Consider the following 16,473-nt stretch of genomic DNA (forward strand, 5'->3'; position numbering starts at 1 on the left):
TTTGGCGAGGCATGTGGGATCTTAGTTCCCCAACCAGGGATCGAACCCTCGCCCCCTGCACTGGAAGCGTGGAATCTTCACCACTGGACCGCCAGGGAAGTCCCTAATACTATATTTTCTTAAACATCAAAATTAGTTCCAAAAAAAAAGATTCATGAACAAAACATCAAATATAAAATTAAAGAGGATCCTCAGGACTCGGTCCGCCTCCTACCTGCCGGCCCCATCCGAACCCCTCTTTCACGGTAGGACTGAATATCCTCGAACTCCGATCTTGTACTTCTTGAACTGCACGTGAGCCCGAAGGCCGAGAAACTGCGGGGGAGCCATTCTCATCACCCCACGCCCCAGCGTAGTAGCGCGGCCTGCTCCACTCAGCCGGGAAGCGGACACGCGCTTTTGGAAACGCTGGGAGTTGGGTGCCTGTGGGGGCGTGTGTATCGGTGCATATATGTGCGTGTGTGTGTGTGTGTGTGTGTGTGTGTGGCACACGTGTGCACGTGCGCTTCTCTTCTTCCTTCTCTTTCCAAGCCATGGCTCAGGGCGGGGCAGAGTACTGCCTTCGAATACGCACCCGGACCCTGGACTTTGCGCTTGCAAAGATGGAGTGGGGGCACGAGGTTGCACGTGGGGAGAGCTCGGAATTCCTCTTGCACAACTGGCAGGTGGAGCGCAACTCTTTCTGGCGCCTCAACCCGGGACAGGAACATGGGACACCCTTCGAGGTAGCAGAGGGACCTGAACCTACTGCCCCCGACCCAACACATCACCGCACAACGCCTCGAAACGTCCTCCCGCCGCCAGGAAGAGGAACCCAGGGAGACCGGAGGAAAGGACAGTGGAGGCGGAGAGGGCGGAGGAGCGTCTCCCCTCGCTCCGCCCCGCCTCTTCTCTGGGCCCTAGCCAATCGCTGCGCGCTCCGAGCCCTGGCCCCGCCCCTCATCACGGGCTCCGGCCTGCGGCTCCGCCCCGGCCGGTGATAATTAGGCTGCGGGCGGGGGGTGCCGCGTCAGCGCTAGGAGCCGGCCAATCTCGGAGCTCTCCACGGCGGCCGCGTCACAGGCCGAACAACCAAACAGAAAAGTTTAATAAACAGCAGGCGGAGGGGCTGGTGGCGGCGGCCGGGCCGGGGCGAGCGGGGTTTTGGTGGCCTCACCTGTCCCCATTCACCGGCGGCGACCGGCGGCGGCGGGCAGCGCGTCAGGCGGAGAGAGCCGCCGCCAGGTGAGGACCGCGGCCCACAGGGCCCTGGCGGCCCGGCGCCACCCCTCCCCCTCTCACTCCCTTCCCCCACTCGGTTGAGGCTGAGACGAGGCCCTCCCCCGGCTCTTCCCGGCCCGGGGGAGCCGGAAGCTGAGGGCGGCCGGCGGGCGCAGCAGGTGGTGGGCTGGCCGCTCGCTCGCGGGCCCGGGCCGGGCGTTTGCTGAGGGGCGAGGGGATTCCCGGCCCCGGGGGCAGGGGCCGGGGCGCCGCGGTCCCCCTCGGGCGCGCGCCCGGCGCTCGCGGTCCGGGGCTTACCGCCGGGGGCGGGGGCTGGCGCGCAGAGGTCGGATTCCTACTCCCTGCGGGCCGCGGGGGCCGCTGCGCTCGCCACTCGCACCCGGTGCCAAGCAGTTGGCGGGTGAGGGGTCGGAGGGACGCCGGGCACCCTCGGGCGCGTCCCTGTCACCAGCCCCGGTCAAGTTCCCCGCCCCGCGGCTCCGAGCCTGAGTCCTTTTTGAAATGTTTTTCACCTGCCGTGTTTTCAAAAGCCGGCGAGGAGGAAAGTCTAGCAAGTCGGACTAGAAAAGGGGATTGGGGTCGGTCTCTTTTTCCTCTGCTTCTGTTTGGTGGACTCAGGATTTCTGAATTTTACTCTCAAATACTATTTTCAAGTTGCCGTCTAGCTACGTAAACAAGTACAGCAGAATATTGTGTTTGAAATAATTTTAACTTTACGTTGAAAGCTTGTGCTAAACCACACGATTAAGGTGCTCTCATGATGTATGTTCACAGCTAGAAGGTCGTTCAACATTGTGAAGAAGTTAAGGGCTTAGGGTTACACACAGACCATTTATGTTTAAAGTTGTTTGGCGGTAAAAACTGGTTAGTTTTTAATGGTTTAATGCTCCGAGAAAGAGATTTAAAGTCCTCTTGCAGATCAAATTCGGAATGTGACTTTTTAATGTAAAATCCCGTACACTTTTAAGGTTAGTTATGTAATATTTATATTGCCAATTTTAGGACACTTGCCAAGTTTCCCGTAGTCTAGGGCTTCAGGGGAAAATGTTCTCTTTCTGCAAAATTCCCAAACAGGTTGTCTTTTAACTTTTTTTCTTTAACGTTTTAAAACACATTTAATGAGACAGGGATCGCAAAGGTGTACAGGAGGAGTATTTAGGGGTTGTTGGATTATTATCTCGATTGTAGTGATAATTTCCTGTGAAATTATCACGACAGATCACATTTTACACTTTAAAGTGTGTGCACTTTATTGTATGTCACTTATACCTCCATAAAGCCCTTTTTTAAGAAGCCAAGTATTCAAAGTATATTTGATACCACAAGAGTATGAATACACACAGTGCGGTATAAAGAGATAAAATATAATAAAACTCCTGATTTGCACCCCCAAACCAATAACTGGAACATTACCAAAACTTGCATATGTTTATGAGTTTCTTACCTGTCTTATACCTCTGCCTCTTCTTACTGAGGTAATCATTTCAGTGTAGTGGATTTTGTTTACCATTCTGTTTCATTTTTTAGAAAGTTTCATCACATAACGTTTGTGTGCTCAGTGTGTTTAGTTTGCTTTTCTTTTGAGCTTTATAAAAGTAGCATGCGGCTGTAGTTCAGTCCTTTCATTGCTGTACAATATTGTGTTAATCTTCCGTAACTCATGGGACTTCAGATTATGTTTTTGATTTTGTTTTGCTGTCAACAGCTGTGCTTTATGAACATTTGTTTCCTGGCTCCTGGTGCACAAGTGCCAGAGTTTCTTTAGAGTGAATGTAGATTTCATTGGGAAATTTTAGGTAGTCAGGAGTAAAAGAGATTGAAATACTAGAAATAAAATAAATGAAAAACTTTAGGATTCTCTTTTATGTTTTAATGGAAGATTCGTATCCGTAGTGGTTGGTTCACAGTTTTTGAACATTTGCATGAGAACCCAGGATTCCTGTTGATCTGTATACAATGACTTTTTTCCTTGGAAATCCCGTGGTAAGAAGTCTGGCACTATTTGATACCTCCTTTTTCAGTGCAAAATGTAAACATAGTAGAAAAAAACACTTGATTGGGTATAAAATAAATCACTCTGTGTTCCTCCTTCCCCCTTTGTAGTCTCTGGCAAATTACTTAAAACTTCTCTTGTGCCTTAGTATACTCATGTAAAAGAAACCTGTCCTAAGTTTATCCTTTCAGTTATGCAGACTTTAGTTAAGGGGAGCACACACATATCGAATGGCAGAGCCTTTAAGGAAAAGGATTAGGACCAAAGTGTTTTCTCTGGAATTACATTGAGTGTGTCCTTGGGAACATTTTTGGAGAAAGGTGTGTGGTGAGTATTTACCAGGATATGTTAATCACACATTTAAGTACTTTTTATTTCCTTTGCCTCAGATTTGGGAGTGCTTTTATTTATCATGCAAACAGCAATGCAAAGACAAATTAGGGAGCAGTATTAACTTCCTGAAAACGGTGTGTAAGTAATATGAGGTTATGTATATCTTTGAATAAGCTGTTTTTTGTTTAAAGGCATGAGAGATGGGGTGTGTGTGTGTTTTGAACAGGGTATGCAGCCTGCAGACAAATGTCACGATGCTTTGTTTTGATAGGGCTATTTTATCGTGTTAAAAAAAACAACTCACTTTTGTATTTGATTATAAGGGCATTTTTTTTTCAAACTTTCAGAAAATTTACAAAGAATAAATAATCATTAACATTTTGGCAGGTATACCCCCAGTCTTTCTGTTTTTGTGTATTCTTCATATCCTAAACAACTAAATGTTGAATTGTAAACAATACTAGACTGCTTCTATCTTCAAAACTTACCCCAAATATGATCCCTCTCAACATCTTTGTTGTACAAAAGATGGTGGTAGTAGTCACCTAACTGGTACCTTTTCTTCAATCTGTCTCCTACCGTCTACTTGCTTTTCCTGTGCAGAACAATCATTTAAATGTATAAATTAGATTATGTTATTCCCAGACTCAAAACCCTCCACAACTTTTCAGTACACAAAATAAATTCAAACTTTTTTATACCCTAGACCAGCGATGTCCAATGGAAATATAGTAGGAGTTACAAATGCGAGCCACATAAGAAATTTAAAATTTTCTGATAGCTGCATTTACCAAAAAAAGGGAGAGAAACAGGTGAAATATTTTTTAACCGAAAAATATTATGATTCAACAAGTAATCAATATAAGAAATTATTAATGGAGTATTTTACTTACCTTTTTTCAGACTGTCTTCGCAATTCGTTGTGTATTTTCCACTTCAGGTACTTTTTAGGCTGGCCTTGCTTGTGGCTACAGATTGGATGGTGCTGCTCGAGACTATCAGGCCTGCCAGCTTCATACACTTACATCCTGCCACTCTCCCCTGACTCATGTACCCCCAGTAATACTGGTCTTTTTGGGGGTTCGTGAGCATGCCAAGCTTAGTTCTTAAAATTGTTGTTCCTTCTGCCTGGAACACTCAGTCGTGTTTTGTTCAAAAGTCACTCCTTTTGAGATGCCTTCTCAGACCACTTTCCCTGACAACTCTGTTACCCTTCTTCATTTCCTTTTACAACCTAACATCTGAAATGATTTATTTGGTTATTGTCTGTATCCCCTGCTTGAATGTAAACTGTTGGGGGCCACAGGATTTCCTCATGTTTATCATTAGGTCCCCATATATTAAAAATTAATTTTTAAAAGGTGCATACCATTTCATCTTATGAAATACTGTAATTTAACTAGTCACCTGTTGTGTATAACGTGTTACTTTATCCCATTTTCACTATTATAATGTGGTAAAGAACATCTTAAGAGCTAAATCTTACTATGTATTTCTCATTCCTTTATGATTCAGCCTGTCTTAAAATTGCTTAAAGGATATGAACATTTTTTGTCTTTTCATAAATACTGACAAATCTTGTCTTAAAAGTTTGACTAACATTATAGTATGAAGTTGACCAAACCTGTGTAAAGTTTGACTGAAAATATGAGAGAATACACATTTCCTCCATATCTTTACCAAGAAATAGTATTTTCTTTCCTTCTTTTCCTTTCCATAAGATTTATTATTTATTTCTTAGATTAATTAATTATGATAATGAGTAGAGATATAGGTGTTGGACATCTAGTTTGTCTTTGGCTCATTTGGGGTGGTGTTTTGTGTTTGCGATACCCTTTTTAGCCTTTTATATATTTAGGATAGCCACTGTTTGACACATACTGCAAACGTTTTCCCTGGCTCTTCATTAGCCTTTCATTTGTTTATGATATATATTTTTTAATAATGTAGAAGAGTTTTTACCTTTTAAGAAGTTTAGGTTAATACTTTCCTTTTATATTTAGCTTCTACTTTCATATTTAATGGATTCTCCTACCCAGATAACTGTTTTCTTCTAGTTGTTTTGTGGTTTCATTTTTCATATCTATCTCTCTTCTGTTCATCCAGGATTTATTTTGACATAACATGTGAAGTGAAATAATTGTCCTTATTTTTCCTTAATAGTCAATCAGTTATTTCAGCCCCATTAAAGAAAACTTTTTCTTTTGTCTTCAAATAAAGCTACTTTTGTCATATACTAAATACATATATGTTTGGTTCTTTTTACCTTTTATTCTTTTTAGCTTTTATTCAGTATAAATCAGTGCACATGGTTTTAGTAACTGGGAGTAATAATGTGTTTTTATTTTGTTATTGTTAAGTCTTACCATCCCCCTTTTCCCCCCAAATTTTTGGTTGTTGCTTTGTTAGTCCTCGAGTTTTTTAGTTGATTCTTTAGGGTCGTTTTAGTTGATTCTTTAGGTTTTTGGTTTTGAATTTTTAAATTAAAAAAATATTGTGTTATTTCTACACTTAATGTTTTATGTTGTATAATGAAAAGAATTTTAATGCCATTAAGTTTTCCTTTGAGCCTAGTTTTAGCTCTGTTCCTTAAAATTTGACAAGAAATATTTTTATTAAAATCCCTGCAGTTGCAGTTTTCATTCTTTAAACCATTGCTCCATGCTAGTTGGACATTGTGCTAAGTGCTGAGGATACAAGGATGAAAATGACACAGGGTCTTTGCTCTCATGGAGTTTACAGTCTGTTGGAAAAGCTAGGCTATTAACAAACCAATGAGTAAACAGTTTCCAGATTTTGACAAGTGCTGGGAAGGAAAGAAATAGGGTGTGCTGATAGAGATTAGAAGGTGCTAGTTGGATGTCCTGAGATTATAATGTTTAAAGTTAGTGGTGATACTAAAGTGTGTTTGAGGAGTTTTCTTAGCTTCCCCAGTCTGTCAGAACATTAAAAAAATGACACACTGAACTTTTTCTGTAGAAGTTTTTTGTAAAAATTGCCTTGCAGACAGCTTCAAACTCCACCCTACCCCCTCCACCCCGTATCTTCCAGTTGGATTACTGCCTTAACGCTTGTCCTGTATAGAAAATTTGGAACTGTGATTCTGAGTTCTAAGATCAGGAAAGTGCTGGGGGAAGTTTCCCAAGTAAAGGGAACTGCTAGCACAAAGGGGACGAAAAGTACCTGGCTTGATTTAGGATTTGACCGAGATTGGAATGACTGGAGTTTACTGAGTGAAGAGAGTGGGACAGACTTTATTGCAAGACTTACTTCCAAGTGGTAAGGCTGCTTCCACTTCGCCGCCACCTTCCTATCCTATTTATATTCCATGATCCAAATCAGTCGCCTGCAAATAACTTTGTTTTGCTCCTTGATACTTTCTTTCATTATTTCTACTGTATTTTCACTTTTTCCCCATTCAGGATCTTTGCATATGCTGTCCCCGTTTGCTTAATTGTGATTTTCTTGATGAATTAATCCTTAATGCTGGCAAAAGAGGTTAAGTTCTTCTGTTGGCTATATTTAATCTTTTCACATCGGACACATTTGCTTTGTTTTAGCATCTTTTTCTTCTAAAGCTGTGCTTTCCAATCTGGTAGTTACTAGCCATTTGTGGCTGTTTATTATTAACTAAAGTTAAATAATATAAAAAATTCATATCCTCAGGCTTACTAGTCACGTTTCAGGTGCTCAGTAACCACATGTGACTAGTGGCTATTATAATGGACAGCAGAGATAAAGAGTCTTTTACAACGATGAAAATTTATCTTAATTTATAAATAATCATGTGGCTGATAGCTACGGTATTTTATTTAAGTTTAAGTAGCCACATCTGGCTATTGAAATATGGCAAGTCTGAATTGAGATGTGCTGTAAGTATGAAATAAGAACTCGATTTCTAGCACAAAAAAGGGACAAGAGCTCAATTTTTAAATTATTGATTACATATTGAAATAATTCATTACTTTTAAAAATGCTTTTACATGTTTTACATTAAATAAAATATTACATTCAATTTAACTTTATTGAAATGTTTTAGCGTGGCCACTAGAAAATGGAAAATAGTATGTGGCTCGCATTGTTTTTTTGCTGGACAGCACTGGTCTAACTCTAGACTGTAAGTTTCTACAATGGAGAGACAGTTCACCATGGCATCCACAGCAGCTAGTGGTGCCCAGCATATAGTAGGTGTTCAAAAAGTTTGATGGATGAATAAACTTTTCAATAGGTAGAGAATGCTCCCTATTCAACTTGTGCTTTTTAAAATTTTTGGTTTTCTTCATGACTAAAATTAAATATGTTTTCCTGTGACTTGAGAAGAGAAGCTTTTCTTTTGATAGCTATATAAAAATTATCCTTATGAAATAATTGCTACGCATCATTCGTCTTTTGGGTTTTTTGGGTTTTTCTGGGTTTTTTTCCCTGGCTTAGGCTGCTAAAGAAAGGGGAATTTAAAGTCTGCCAATCTGTTTTCTTTCATTTTTCTATATCTATTGTGTGTTATTTGGCACATGAAAATTTATGACTATTAAATCTAAATAATTGAGGATTATGAATGCTTTTTCCTTTACTTATACTTCGGTCTCAATACTATGATCTCTGTTCCTTTTTAATTTACTTTATTGGTAACCTGTTTATTCCTTTAGATTTAAAGCAATTTACTGTCTTATAAAAGACATCAGCTTGGTTTATGCTTTCTAATCTGTTTATTTTCTTAATGTTTCCTTTGTGTTTAGTATTTTGCTGAATGGGCCATCACCACCCTCCCTCTCTCCCCGATTCTCACCTTGTATTCTTTTCCCTTAACAAGTTAGAAGGTAGTCATCAGGAGTTGCAAACTCAAATACATACCTCACTTCTGTAGACACCATGTATTTGTCAGGGAAATATTTCTTAATTTTTTTCTTCCTCCGTTAGTTGGTGTTTTTCAGACTTTACCCTTAGTGACCCTAGTCATGTTTTTGCTAATGTCAGGGTGGTCCTTTCACCTACTACTGCCTTAACTACCTGTATTTATATTTTATATTATATATAAAGTATATTTTATATTATACCTGTAATTATATTTATATAGCACCCAGGGATACTACTGCCAAGGATTAATTTCTGTTGTAGGAAGAATAGTTTGAGCTATTCTCAGTGCTTAAAAATTCTGTGGAAGTTTTCACCCTGCTCTGTTTGTACCAAAAGTTGTTCCTAATAGTCTAGGTATTGATTCTTTATATAGGGTCTTTTTAATCAAAAGTGAAATGAGACCAAGTTGTTCAGTGGCTTGTGCTCTTCTAAATTGTTTTCAGTTGATAGGTTTGGGAAAACCTCTGAACTCCCACAAAGAATATACAATACGTCCTTTGAATACTTGATGTTCAAAAAGTGATATTGTCACATGCAATCTGGGAGCCTTGAAGCTTTTGCAGCCTCCCTGTTCCTATGAAGCAATATTGTTTTCAAATAATCTCAGTTGTGGTAATGCTTTCTTTTCGTTTATTTTTGCTGTTGTTTTCTTCTACTATGGATTTAGGAGAGGAATAAAATACCCTTAATTTTAACCTGTAAGCCACCTAAAATGATATTTATCAACTTGAAGTTCTTTCAAGTAGGTCCTGGAGATCTTTGAACAATCTGGAATAGCTAAGTCTATATTTCTCTTTTCTGTTGGTTATAGATTGAGAGTGGTTCTGGTGTTAAATTAGTGTATGTTCTATGCGTTTGTTTTACACAGATAATTAACTTCAATGTGAAAATCTGGCGTTAGAACAAAGGTTCTTTTGGTTCCCATAACTGTCTACTAATTTTATGCTTGGCACATTTTAAGATTAAAATATTTGCCATCTTTTTTTCTATAACCCTGTAAAATTTTGGCCATCTAAAACTTGTTTTATGATTAACTCAAGTTCTATGCTGTAACTCAAATTATGTATTTTTTCTATTGTTTGTTCCTGTACCTCTTCTGCTTCCAGTGTCCTTTTGCAAGTGTTCACACAGTGGGAAGAAAACCTGAACTTGACTCGTGAAGTACTGGGCATTCACAGCCATGAATCCTTGCAAAGGATTTTGGGACTAGACCTCTGTGAATTGGCTCTTTCAATTTGTCCACTTAAAAGGCATAATAGATTATGCAGCTGTTTGGGCTTCTGCAGGGTATTACTCCATATTCATGTCTAGTTGCAATTATGTGAATTTTCAGTTTCTTACAAAGGCTTCTCTTTGTATTCAAAACAAGTTTGTTGGCTTTATGTTGTTCTAATATATGAATTTTCTTTGAGGAAAAATGCTTGAAAGGTTTTTAACTTAGAAAACTAAATTCAAATTTAAAATTATATAAACTTACTGAATATGTTTTAAGAAGGAGCTACGCTAATTTGCTTTAATTTTGAATGTGTTTTTATAAATCAGTCAATTTTTGGTAGAGCTTAATATTATTTAAATGTCATTCAGTCAGATAATGATTAATGTCAGAGTAGTAGTTAATGGGTCAAGCTCCTAAAAACACACAGTTCTAATTAAAATAAACATAATAAAATACAGCAAATTTAGTAATGTACAAAGTGACTGTAGGTCTTTTTTGTTGAAAAATCAGAATCTCTGTAGTAAAAATAACATTTAACATAACTTACTGTTTTAAGAGGTGTATGTATACCCTTCAGCTGTACCTTAGGGTTTCCATGCCACGTTAAAGTAATACTTAAGTAGGGTACAAAATAGTGTCCAACCATCTCTTAAAAAAATAATAATGATTTTTTAAAAAACCAGCTTAAACCATTCCGAACTTTATACCTGAACATGTTCATTAGAACAAGTTGCCTTCTCCTTTTATAGATATCCATCTGCAGTGGATAAGCATTATCCTTGCAAAAACGCGCAATGTCAGACCTGTAAATGTGGTAATATAGAAATAATGTTTCTGCCTCATTTTTCTTCAGTTTCAAATAGAATTATCAGTCTGATGTCACTGAAAATTTCATTCTATTCTTGTGATACTGAGAACAGAAGTATCAGTGAATTTGATAGCTTAGAAATGAAATTTTTGCATTCAGTGTTTTAGTGCTATGTATTTTCACTTAAGATGTGGTTTTATGTTTAAGTCTTAGAGAAAAGACTGTTTTGTTCTTATTAGCAAAATTTTGCAATGGATTTTCTGTTGCCGTTTTAAAATTTTCATACTAAATGTGAACTGTATTGAAAAAGGAGTCTTTATAAAGCATAACTTCACCTTCAGGCTCTGTAAAAAATATCAAATGATTTAGCTTAAAAGCATTGTATTTTAAACAGTTGGTTGCTGAACTGCAAATTAATGCTGCATCTGTGAGATTTTCATTTCTGTTACTTGGTTTATTTATTTTTTACCTAGACAAAAGAGTAAGCAAATAGTATGTGATGGGAAAACTGAAACATTACCTACTGTTCCTTTAAGAAACCAGCTTATCCAGGGGGTTTTAGAGTGTTTACCTAACCTGCTAGCAAGGAAAAGTTCTTTAAAATAATGGATATTAGCCGTATCCAATCACAATTATCAGTTTCACTAACAGGGAGGAGATTTTACTCTTCAGCCACTAAAATTGGAGAAGGTGGAGCTTGGTATTCAGGTTTGGTTGCTTTGGAGTACAGCTTCAAGTGAAGTTAATCTGAGGTGAAGCAAACAGAAAATTGTGGAGGTTTTGTTGGTAGGATTTTTGTTCTAATCTTTTAATGATCCTTTATTTTACACTTTTGCTCCTTTATGCTTCTGTGTATGTTAGGTTTTGTCATTGTTGCTATTTTCTGATGCAAACTGAACATTAAAATTAAGCAGGGAAGCAGAACAAAAGGGCTGTTTGGACAGGAAATAGGTGTTCAGAGAATCAAACTTGACTTTCTTTATCATTACTTTGAGTTCAGAATTTAAGTGTCATTAAAAAATACTTGAATAAAAATCATCTCCAGTAACAGGCTTTTCTCTTGGATTGGATGTTTGAGGAGTCATTTGTCAGTTTTTGTAAATGACATCTTGAGGAGGTCTATTTGATATGTCATTTTCCTTGAACTTAAAATGTTATTAAGTTGCTAAAAGATATATGTGGTAGGGTTAAGTTGGTCCTTTTTAAAGAATTGAAATGCCAGCTGTTTAATTTTTTTTTTATCCCCCAGCATACCTCCCCTTTTTAAAAACTTCAGTATACTTTAAATCTAGCAATATTGTTGGCATTTTTAATATGCTTATAATTTTAGTTTTGTTTTTTAAAAGATCATGGATTCATTTTATATAGAACAAGGTAAAAACTTTCTCCTTCCTTCAAACTTCATTTCTTTCAAAGGTGGACGTAAAGTAATTGACACCCTTTTGAAACAGGAAATGGATGGATTTCTATTTTTCAGAGGTATAGGTAGACTACCAAAACTTAAAAAAAAGTATCTATGAATCTAGTGACATTTCTTACTTATGAAATAATTGTAGTATGTTTCAGTACCAGAAGTTTCCTTTAGAGGCTCATGTCTTTATATTGTTGCTCTTTGATCGCATAGAAATTAAGGTATAGAATAATTTGAATAATCAGTATACTTGTATTTGCTATGCTTCTTCTTCCAGATCATGTAAAAGTTTTTAAATTAATGCTTTTCTGCTCTATCTATTGCATAAGCAATACTATAGTAATAATAAAATCAAGAAAAGTCACCCAGATATCCACAAGATCATCATGAGGTGGTCTTATTTTTTTCCCCCTCTTCTATTCTGCACCTTACCATATTCTTTTATTTTCCCCCTCATTGTAAATAAAGGCAGTTTTATGTTTTTTCGTTAAACTATATCATGTATTGTTAAAATTGTTTTCATTTCATTTGCTATGTAATTCTCTTAGGTTAATGGGACCTTAATTTACCTAGTCTTTTACCTGTTTTACGTTTAGATTGTTCCTAATTTTTCACCATTTTAAACGGTATTGCGTTGAACAAACCTCTTTGTGTACATTTTAGAATACTTTCCTCTTTATTTCTTTTGGAAAAATCCCCTGGAGTGGGCTTACCTAGATCAAAGGATATAAACACTTCAGTAGCCAAATTGCCTTTCGAAAAGGTTATTCCAATTTATATTGCCACCAGAAGAATGTGCTTCAAAAATTTCTCTAATGGGTAGCCCCTGAAGTGTTCTCATTAAAGTGTGCCTCTGAAGCTCTCTGACTTGTTGATTAGTTTTTGCCTAAACTAATAGCCTATTTTAAATTCCATTTTCCAAGATGTAGATGGATCTAAATCCATTCTCTGGACATTAAGATCAGCTGAAGGAAATTGGGAGCATTTTTACCCACTTAAGTGAGTAATTATATCTTTGTTGGTTAATATTGTTATGTATTGCTTCATTTAAGTAGAGGGCTTAATGTTTTACATTGGCATTGTTGTTCCCGCCAGCTTTCCTCAGTACATGTTTCTTTGGTAAGCACATACCAGAAGAAGTATTTTCTTTTAAGAAAGTACATCAGAAACATTTTTTTGAGAGGGGGCGGTAGTATTTGACTTAACTCTGAACAGGTATGAATAGCACATTTCTGATTTTTTAAGTACAATATAGAAACAATTAGTGTGTATAGATCAAGGTTTTAAGATGATATATTACACCTTTCCAGTATTTCACAGGCTTTCAATTGAAGGTAAAATGACTACACACACGTAGTGTGTTACTAGTCCTATGTTGTTTCCGTTTGTCTGTAAGAGCATTCTCCATTTGACAATAACTTCTGCATTATGTATGTACTCTTGCCAGCTAGTCTGTTAAATAGAATAGGCTATAATTGTTTAGGATAGGAACTTGTTAACTAATGCACCAGAATAAACTTAAAAAGTTGTTTTAAAGCAAAATTCTGTAAGACGTTTAAAAATTCTAATTTTAATTTATAAATGGGAGCCAGTATTAAGTCATGAGTTAAGCTCTAACTCACTGATGGAACCAGTAGTTGAGCATGTATGTATAATCTTGAATTAAATAGTCTAGCTCATTTTGCAATTTAAGTAATTTATTTTCTGTAAATTTTTGCTGATAAATTTAGTATCTCTAATTTTCAGAGCTAACGTTGGTATGTTGGTCACTTTGTTTGTTACGGGGGAAGTGTTGTTTGTTTGTTTGTTTTTCTTTTAATGCCTATTTTGTTTTTCATGGCTTAAGAGTTTGATTTTTCCAGATACTTTGGTTTTCTTAACATTTGGAATGGAAGAGAAAAAACTTAAAACTCATCACTTTTAATTAATGAAATAATTGTTGCAAAATACATTTTCTCTGCATTTAAATTTGCTAGATGTGTCAGAATTTTATACAGATAATCTAAATACTGTATTCATGAGTAGAACAATTGTTTAAGTTTCACCTGAATATTTAAAATTTATGTTGGTGCTTGAATATTTATATCATATTTCTTTTGTTCTGAATTTGAGAAGATGCATTTAATTTTCTTCTTAAGAGATTCATCTTATTGCTGCCAGATAGAGATGAAGGTACTTGTAAATATAACAATTTTAGTGAAAGTCATTCAAATTTGGCTGTAGATTACATTTTGATGGGTACCCAACATAAAGGTTTACCTACTCCTCTAGTACTCTGGTAACATTAGAACCTTGAGAACAGATAATCTTTAATTGTTTCTCTACTGTACTGGTCTCTGGTTGCAGAACTAGGGAGTATCCTTTTTAGTACACTAGTTTCATTCGGAGTGTAGAAGCCAGTTCTCTAGAGGGAGAAGAATCTCTAAATGACCTAATATTGAGGCAAGATAACAATAGTGATAGCCCTATTTTATTCTTTTAGAATGGAGAAAAAAAGTGATCTAGAGGGGAGATATTAAATGCATTCAAAGTCTCTATTGTTCATCTCCATTCAAGGGGAATACAGTGATTTTTCATTTTCTTAATGACATAAGGAAAAAGGTTAAGGGGCAGCAAGTTGGTAAAACTTGAAAGAGCCTAGAAACCGTGGCTTAGTAATTACAAGGTCTCTTTGTTCTGTGTAATAGGGGGACTTTACAGTTTTGCAATGTTTTTCCTGTATGGCTTCTTTATAAAAGCAGGTAAATGTTTTAGGAGGGTTTTTTTGTTTTTGTTTTTAAATAACTTAGGAATGCTTATTTATTAACTGATGTGTATATTAACCTGTTTGGCTGAATCTGATTTTCTGCATTTGTATGCCATTAGGAAAAAAAAAGAACTCAAAACATTACTGTGGCTAGTAATGTTATGGTAGAAGGGAACAGATCCATCTATCTCTCTATACCTTTTTTTTCCCCTCCCCAAATAAGCATCTTGGGTACTTCCCCTACTCCCATGTTTTTTTGTTTGTTTGTTTGTTTTTTTGGTCAGTACTTGATTTCTTAGCAAAATTTAGCACTACTGACTACTCTTTATTTCTTGAAACTCCTCCCATAAGTTTAATGATATGCCTGGGCTTCCTTCTGTTTGTGATCTCTGTCCTTGCAAATGTTTCCTCTTTACAACCATTAAGTATTGGAATTTTGTAGGATTCTGACCTTAACACTTTTCTCTATATACTTTTTGGGTAATCTCCAGTCCCATATCTTCAGTTAACATCCTGTATATATTAACAATTCTGAGATTGGCATCATGAATAGTTTTTTTGTTTGCACTTGAGACCTCTGTTCACCCAGCTCATGAATATTTCTTCCATACCTGTGTTAAACTCAACAAAGCTAAACTTACCTGCTTATTTTGTCCTCCCCAGCAGCATCCCTCAAGCCCTTTTTTCCCTCCTCTCACAATAAGTGGGTATTACTATCCATGCCAGAACCCAGGTGTCATTCTGATTCTTCCTTTTCTTCATCCCCAGTTAGCCACAACTTCCTATTGATTTTAAACCCATAGTACCTCTAGGATCCATCCTTCTTTTTCTTCACCATCTTAGCACACGTCATGCTGTGGTTTCTCAGATTACTAAAACAGCATCCTGACTGATCTTCACTTCCAGTTTTGGCTCTCTATAATACATTCTTCACTATGCATTCACATATGTCTCTCTGCTTAAAATTCTTTAGTGATTTCTTATTGCCCTTTGAACTTTCTTAACTACCAGCTAATTCTGTGCTAAGTATTCTCTGAGGTTGTCACCAAACAATCTTAAGAGGGGAAGTATTGTTACCTTCATTTAACAAGTGAGATGATTTAATGAGAACCTACTGTATAGCACAGGGAACTCAGTGCTCTGTGGTGACCTAAATGTGAAGGAACTCTAAAAAAGAAGGGGGTATATGTATACGTATAGCTGATTCACTTTGCTGTTATATAGAAACTAACACAACATTGTAAAGTAACTGTACTCCAATAAAAATTAATTAAAAACGCAAGTGAGATGATTTAGAAATGCTTGCTGATTTGTCCAGGGTTGCCTTAGCTGGTGAGTGGCTAGCATACTTTGAACTGAAGTTTGCCACATCAGACTCCTTCCTCTTAACCACCCAGCCATGTGCCTTCCTAAGCTAAGCCTTACTTACTTCTCCATCTTTTTTCCCCACACCATTCCGAACTATTTGCAGTCCCTCCTTCTAAGACATACTCAAAACTTGTTGCCTGAGGGACTTCCCTGGCCATCCAGTGGTCAGGGCTCTGCGCTTCCACTGCAGGGGGATACAGGTTCGATCGCTGATCGGGAAACTACGATCCCACACGCTGCTCGGTGCGACCTAAAAAACAAAAACTTGTTGCCTGAGCCTAAAGTTGCTTTAAGGAAAACAAACATTTTCAAAGAAGAATTCCTGACAATTTTTTGGAACACTCCAAAAAGATATGACATTTTAGCATCCCTAGAATGTAAGAAGATAAAAGAATGAGACATAGGAAAAATAAAAGTAGTTTTCCATATGGGGTTAGTTTTGAATTTCAAAGCTGTTGAATTCCTCACATTTAATAAAAGCTTGAGACCTAGTTGTGTAAGAGGAAGATTAGGGAAAGTGTGA

General features: G+C 37.3%; 1 protein-coding gene across 3 annotated transcripts in view; it reads left to right on the plus strand.

Moving 5' to 3' along the window:
• Positions 1-1,040: 1,040 nt before the first annotated feature.
• The window catches only part of ZFAND6 (zinc finger AN1-type containing 6), a 75,596-nt gene continuing 60,163 nt past the window's right edge, over positions 1,041-16,473 (plus strand). Inside the window, exons 1-2 of one of the 3 annotated variants that reach the window (XM_060005324.1) lie at positions 1,041-1,224; positions 12,760-12,835. The gene's annotated coding sequence lies outside the window, so the exon portion shown is untranslated. The remainder of the gene's footprint in view (positions 1,225-12,759; positions 12,836-16,473) is intronic. The other 2 variants (XM_060005325.2, XM_060005322.2) reach the window with 2 other exon arrangements.

This window comes from Delphinus delphis, chromosome 2, assembly GCF_949987515.2.
Source record: "Delphinus delphis chromosome 2, mDelDel1.2, whole genome shotgun sequence".
Taxonomy (NCBI): Eukaryota; Metazoa; Chordata; class Mammalia; order Artiodactyla; family Delphinidae; genus Delphinus; species Delphinus delphis.